The sequence below is a fragment of the Callorhinus ursinus genome, unplaced genomic scaffold, assembly GCF_003265705.2.
Source record: "Callorhinus ursinus isolate GAN/ISIS: 27379988/994484 unplaced genomic scaffold, GSC_fseal_2.0 scaffold2538, whole genome shotgun sequence".
Lineage (NCBI taxonomy): Eukaryota > Metazoa > Chordata > Mammalia > Carnivora > Otariidae > Callorhinus > Callorhinus ursinus.
The window spans coordinates 1-7,474 of record NW_027399592.1 but is presented as its reverse complement, the minus strand read 5'-3'; the positions used below and the strand labels follow the sequence as shown (position 1 = coordinate 7,474).

The 7,474-nt window shown below is 41.8% G+C and overlaps 1 long non-coding RNA gene across 1 annotated transcript; it reads left to right on the top strand.

The window, feature by feature from the left end:
* Positions 1 to 50: 50 nt before the first annotated feature.
* On the top strand, positions 51 to 5,336 carry LOC141372203 (uncharacterized). The gene is made up of 3 exons (XR_012377496.1): positions 51 to 115; positions 3,354 to 3,440; positions 5,262 to 5,336. It is a non-coding gene; the product is annotated as an uncharacterized lncRNA (long non-coding RNA).
* Positions 5,337 to 7,474: the final 2,138 nt, after the last annotated feature.

Genomic DNA, 7,474 nt, shown 5'->3' with positions numbered 1-7,474 from the left:
ATGTAGATCCAATGAATGATTTAATCACAGCTAAGGTTTATTTTCCCCATAGGTTCAAATACTGAATTTTCATCAAGTTCAAAAAATTTGGATGAAGGTTTGTCTAAACTATTCGGTAAGTAATCTCCTCATGTGAAGCCACCATGCTGTTTTGAAGAGTGTCATGCTTTTCCAGGGTTGTCTGTCAGATAACCCAATGCTTTGGTGGGAGGGAAAGTGCTTGCCTTGAGGCTAGAACCAGTTCTTTGAAGTGTCAGAGTCCCAGGAAATTAGGCAAAGTACAGAAGACAAATACTTGGAAAGGATTCTTCTCCTCAGAGAGGGGTCCACGCAGCAGAACAGGGCCACCATGTGGGAGTTATTGCAAGTGCTGTGTCAGACTCCGCTTTAGACCAGCTGCATCACATCTGCCTGACAAGGTGCCTGGGAGATTTCTCCAGCGGTGGGATGGTGAGGCCCTGAGGCTGAGATAAACCTTCTCCCCAGGTCCTCAGCCCTAGTTGAGCATGAGAATCCCCTGGGGAGATTGTTAAAAAGAGATCTTCCTCCCTTCTCCCCCCACCCCAGTGATCAGATTCCTTGGCGTGGGATGATTTTGCCCTGAGACTTTTTGCCCAGAGAAATCTCTTCTCTCTGGTGTTGTGTATGGGTCAGGAGTAGACACTGAGGGTTACATCTGGTCTGGGAAAGAGCTCTCAGGAGTGTGAACACTGAGGCTTCCCTCTGGGTTAGGACCTGTTGGATGTTCTGATCACAGAGCTATGCCTGCCAATCCTGCTTGGAAAGGGGATATCTCTCTACACGGGACATGGACCTTTTTTCCAGGAGCTGCTCCGTGTTGGGAATTCTGGGTTTGCCCTTCCTCCACATGTGCTATTAAAGAGGCTCCAGTAAATCTGCACTGAGTGTCTGGGTGATTGAATGATGGGTAGGTTACCATGATTGAATGAGTGAAGGGATGCAGATAGCTCTTGCAGCCCCCTTACTGTGCTTTCAGGAATTCTTACCTGGGAATCAGAAGACTTTTGTCCTTCTTGCAGGAGCCCTATGTCTCTGAATCCCATTCCACATGTGTGGAAGGGGAGTGAGTGAGTGTGAAGATGGGTGTCTGGTTTGGGGTTTGGGAGGATCCCATCATCCCCCAAAGGCCTACTGACCTGCCCAGCGCCATGTCCGTGTTGGCCTTGGCATTGGTGGGCCACCAATAAACTTTACACGTTCTCTCTGAGCAACAATTTAGGATCCTATAGATCAACGCATCGATTAGGGAAAGGGCTAGTAATGAGAACTCATCATCTTGTAATTCTGATAGCTGATTTGGTGTTGCTATCATAAGCACCTATTTTACCAAGTGAGTAGACTACCCACCAATGTACCAACAGCCCTTGAAAAAGGACTCAGAATAAATACTGTATTAATGGAAGTCATGATTATTTTCTGTGGCTTAGCAAAGTAAACCTAGAAGGAGAAAATGAAACTATTGTCCCCCAGGGACAGATAGACACTGTCTTTAAAAAAGAAAGAAGTGTGCCTGGGTGGCTCTGTCAGTTAAGTGTCCACCTCTTGTTTTCAGCTCAGGTCATGATCTCAGGATGGTGGGATCGAGCCCCACCTTGGACTCCATGGTCAGTAGGGAGTCTGCTTGAGATTCTCTCTCTCCCTCTCCCACTCCCTGCTCATGCTCTCTCTCTCTCTAAATAAATAGATAAAATCTTTAAAAAATATATAAATAAAAAGAGAAAATGATAGACTTCAAAAAATATAACTAATAAAAAGTACTGACAGTTTTATAAAGGAAGAGTTTTCTGAACTTGTAGAACTGTGATCTATAAGTGCTGAGTCTTCTCCCCCTCCTCCAGCCTCCACCCAATTTTTGTAGGTACAGTTTTCATATATAACATTTGTAAATGAATTTTGAAACTCTCTGAGGATAGCCTTGCTCTTTGGGTTTGTCATGTCCTGGCAGTCCTGATGTGACATGGAATTCTCTGGGTCAGCCCCTCCCTCATTCCTGGTTCTTCTCTGAAGCACAGGGAATGTCATGTGGGATCTCGGTGGGGGCTGTCACCTGGCTGCAGCAGCCCTCCCAGGACTACCTCAAAGACTTTTCATGATGCTTGCAGCTCACCGAGTTAGTGTCCCCAAGAGGCTAGTCCCAGGTTTCCTGCATGTCATGTACGGACCCATCAGGGCTGCTGAGATCACAGTGAGCACCAGAGTGTAGGTTAAGGGAGTCTACTGACACCTAACATCTACATACAGGAGTGACATTTGAGGTCTCAATAAGTATCATGGTCAACTGGTTCCAGAACTCAGCCTTACCTGGCAGGACCCACTCCTTCTTCTCAGTCTGCTCAGCCTAGTGCCTGCCTTCTGGCTTTCTTGGGCTGAGTTAGTTTTTCTCTCCTGTCTGCTCCTGTCCCTTGCCATATTGCTCTGTGCAGCTGTGTCAGTGTGTTTGCCTGTGTCTGTGTGTACTTCTACCTCTCCCACGTGTCTGGATGGCTCATGGATGCAGACCAGGCAGTGTGTCTCAGTCTGCTTTGTTTTTGTCTTCTTTAAAATATTTAACCATTCAGCGCTGATGATGTATGTCAACCATTATACACAGAGTTTCTTTGTACAATTTGGGTTCCAAATGTTTATTTTGGTCCTGTTATTTTGAAGTTGGACCACATTTTACTCCCAAACAGTGCTCTATGAATCACAGTGATACCACCTTATGTACCCCTCCCCACATTTATTGAGGCACAGCTAACATATAACACTGTGTAAGTTTAAGGTGTAAACATGGTGATTGATACACATATATAATGCAAAATAAAGAACACATGGTGTACCTAATTTCCTCCGTCACATCCCATAATTATTTCTTCTTTATGCTGTGAACATATAAAATCTACTCTCTTAGCAACTTTCAAGTACATAATACAGTATCATTGACTATAATCACAATGTTATACATTGTATCCCTAGAACTTACTCATCTTATAACTGGAACTTTGTAACTTTTGATCAATATCTCCCCATTTCCCCCACCCCTGACCCCTGGCAATCCACCGTTCTACTTTCTGTTTCTATGAGTTCAGCTTTTTTAGATTCTACATAGAAGTGAGATCATACAGTATTTGTGTTTCTCTGTCTGAATTATTTCATTTAGCATAATGCCCTCGAGGTCCATTTATGTTGTTGCAAAAAACAGGATTTCCTTCTTTCTCATGAATGAACAGTATTATGTAATTAATATATTATGTAATATTATGTAATATATATCATCACCTTTTCTTTCCATTCGTTCTTTGATGGACACTTAAATTGTTTCCACATCTTGGCCATTATGACTAATGCTGCAGTGAACATAGGAATGCAGATAATCTCCTCGAGATCCTGTGTGCATTTCCTTTGGATATATACACATAGTTGGGACTGCTGGACATACGGTAATTCTATTTTTAATTTTTTGAGGAACTTCCATTCTGTTCCCTTGGAGCCCGTACCAGTTTACATTCCCACCAACAGGGCATACGGGTTCCCTTTCCTCCACATCCTCATGAACACTTATTTCTTGTCTTTTTGATGATAGCCATTCTCACAGGTGTAAGAATGTGGTTTTGATTTGCATTTCCCTGATGATAAGTGATGTTGACACCATTTCAAGTATCTGTTGGCCATTTTTAGGTTTTCTCTGGAATAATGTTTATCTAATTCCTCTGCCCACTTAAAAGTCATATTGTTTGTTTTTTTGCTATTGTGTTGTATGAGTTCTTTATGTATTTTGGATATTAACCCCTTATTAGATACATGATTTGCAAATAATTTCTTCCATTCTGTAGGTTGCTTTTCATTTTGTTGATTGTTTCTTTTGCTGTACAAAAAAAGCTTTGTAGTTTGATGTAGTTCCACTTATTTATTTTTGCTTTTGTTTCCTGTGCTTTTGATATCATATCCAAAAAATTGTTGCCAAGAACTATAGGAAACAAACTGAGTGTTGCTGGAGGGGAGGAGGGGAGGGGGGATGGGGTAATTGGGTGATGGGCATTAAGGAGGGCATTTGAAGTAATGAGCACTAGGTGTTGTATGCAACTGATGAATCACTAAATTTACCTCTGAAACTAATAATACAGTATATGTTAATTAAATTGAATTTATGTATTATTTTAAAAGATTTTATTTATTTGAGCGAGAGAGGGAGAGACAGCGAGTGAGCACATGAGTGGGGGGAGGGGCAGAGGGAGAAGAGAGAGAATCTCAAGCAGACTCCACATTGAGTCAGTGCTCGATCTCATGACCCTGAGATGATGACCTGAGTGGAAATCAAGAGTCGGATACTCAACCAACTGAGCCATCTAGACTCCTCTTAAAATGAATTTAAAGAACAAATTTAAAAACCAATGTCAAGGAACTTTTCTCTTATGATTTCTTCTAGGAGTTTTGTGGTTTCAGTTATTAAGTCATTAATCCATTTTGAGTCTTTTTGTGAGTGGTGTACTATAGTGGTCCATTTTCATTCTTCTGCATGTGGTTATTCAGTTTTCTCAACACCATTTATTAAAGAGACTGTCTTTTCCCCATTGAGTATTTTTGGCTCCCTTGTCAAATATGAGTTGACTGTGTATGCAAGGTTTATTTTTGGGCTCTCAGTTTTGTTCCATTAGTCTATGTGTCTTTTTGTGCCATACAATTTGTATGCTGTGATTGCTATAGCTTTGTAGTATAGTTTGAAATCAGGAAGTATGGTGCCTCCAGCTTTGTTCCTTTCTCAGGATTCCTTTAGCTATTCAGGGTCTTCTGTGGTTCCAAATGCATTTTAGGATTGTTTTTTCTATTTCTGTGAAAAATGCCATTGGGATTTTATTTATTTATTTATTTATTTATTTATTTATTTAGAGCGAGAGTGTGTGTGCAGGGGGTAGGGGCAGAGGGAGAGGGAGAGACAGAATCTTAAGCAGGCTCCACCCCCAGCACAGAGCCCGATGGCAGGCTCAATTTCACAACCTTGAGATCATGACCTGAGCCAAAATCAAGACTTGGATGCTTAACTGACTGAACCACCCAGGTGTCCCCAAATCTCAATTTTTCAGAAATATTTAGACAGACCAAAATCTCCTTCCCCAGACAAGGCATTTTAGAACATAACGTTATATATTCATTGCATTTGTATCATTTATGCACTGAATTCAGAGACTAGTTCTGGTACATACAGAATAGATATATTAATCATGGACTGCTGATATTAACATGCCTTTCTTGCTTCACTTGAGATGAAATTCTACTGCAAGTGTTTTCCAAAGTTCCATCTGATGAAACAAGAACAGCAGGAAAGTCAATTACAAAGAGAGAAGTGAAAGAAAGCAAGTATATGTCTTTAAAATTATAAGCGCACATGTTTTTAAAGGCCTATGAATTGTATCGTTTGTACTACCCTATCATTTTAACATTCTTAACCCAGGTATATAGCCGCAAAATGAAATTGAGATGTGGAAGAAAAAATTATCTGATATACTCTCTATAACCTTCTACTGACTATGGGAGTCTGTGGTCTAAAGTCTAAATAGCACTGTATTGTGGGATGATCTCTGAAATTCATGTGTCAGGCAGGTTCTCTCACTCTGGAGGCTGTTCAGAGGGTAGGAACCAGATTTGCGAGTGGTGCTCACTGTCCTTGGTAACACTGGCTGTGAGTCATGTAATGATTTTCTAGTCAACAACACTCTACAGTTCAATGTGCATGTGTGCCCTGTTCACTGGCTTGGGATAGTAAAGCCTTCCCATCCCTCCCCATTATCTCCCCACCCCACACTCTAGCCTTTGGAAAATATTTGCACTAAGAGACAGAGCCTATTTCTGCCTTTGGACTGATGCTCCAATGCCAAAGCTGAGGGAAAGAAGCTGGTCACATATGCAGAAAACAGGTGCATTAGCGTAAATCACACAAGTGACAGAGAAACCCTTTAAGGTGGACACTGTGTGCATATTTAGATTGAGGAATTATTTATCAGGACAATCCGGGCAGGTATGCTGTGTTGAAATTATAAAACTATTAGCAAACCATTTTTGTAACCAATGGTGCATTTTATAAACCACAGATTAAAGTGAATATTTTACTGTGTAATAATGATGGTGTATCCTGCACAATGTTTTTATTATGTTCCCTTGGCTGACACAATGGGAAGAACACATTTTTGACAAAGTTGAATGACTGAGTGTATCTATTCCTAATGATTCACCAATGTTTCAGCTCTAGAGAACTGTGCATTTGTCACTAGTTGGATCAAAGTAGTCATACTTGAAATCATTTGGCATCCACCATGCAGGCTTCCCTACCCATTTTTTTGTAGAGTTGAAGCTGCAATGTGTACAAGTTAATGTCCACAGATTACTCAGTGGCTGTGTAGATTATCTGTGAGAAAACCATGTGAAAACTGGTGTCACTGGTTTTGTGTTAAAAGTTCAGATTCCGCAGACACTTCATGAATGCTCTGTCACGACAGGAGGGTGCTGCTGGGACCCTGAAACTTCTTCAATAGGGGATAAGTTTCTCCTCCCTGCTGGTTTTGCCCACTCCCCTGGGGACAGAGAAAAGGGCCGGCCTTTACCTAGAATCAAGAAAATTTGTGCAGCAACGAAGGCATCACAACATCCATAAAGAAAATCCTGAAAATATAGTTCAAAATTCCATGAGTTGCTACAGCTTTTTAGCACAGTCAATCCATATCCTTGACGTGGCCACACGAGTGTCAGCAGAAGGCTTGAAGTCAGTCCATGGCATCCTAGGGGAGACTGTTGACCCAGTGCTTTTCCATTTATACCTTCATTTTTGTATTCGTCAGTGACAACATCAGGAAATCCTTGTGCTTATCAAACAGATCAGGTAGGGGTGGCCTGAGGCCCTCCGAGCCCCCTCCAAACGTAGACCCTAGTGTGGATTAGTGCAGAGCATGCAGCAGTATTGTTCTCTGCCCTCCAAAACAAGAAGGCATCCCATTTCCAAGATGGTCAAAGTCATGGCTTGTTGGCATCATTTCCTATGGAGGGGAAAGTGTTGAGAAGACACTGAGATGTGTGTCCATTTGTCTTTTTGCTCCCCTCCCACACTGAGCACTGAGCATAACCATCCAGTGCCCCTTCTTGCCATTCATAGTAGATACTAACACTGGGATGTGATAAGGGGAGAGCACTTTTCCATCTACAGATGACATCAGCACATTTCATCTCAGCCCATCCTCACAGGCCTCTTGGGGTTGACAACTTTCCCACCAGTCTCAGATGGGAAAACCAAATCCCTCAGAACTTTACTGCCCAAGATCACAAGGCACTCAAAAGGTGGACTAGAACCCAAGTCCAGTGCTCTTCCTCCTAGAGCAGGTGAAGTGCGTGGTGCTCCTCTCAAAACACCATGTAAAAAAGTATTGATTTAAAAAGATTTCATGTAGATCCAATGAATGATTTAATCACAGCTAAGGTTTATTTTCCC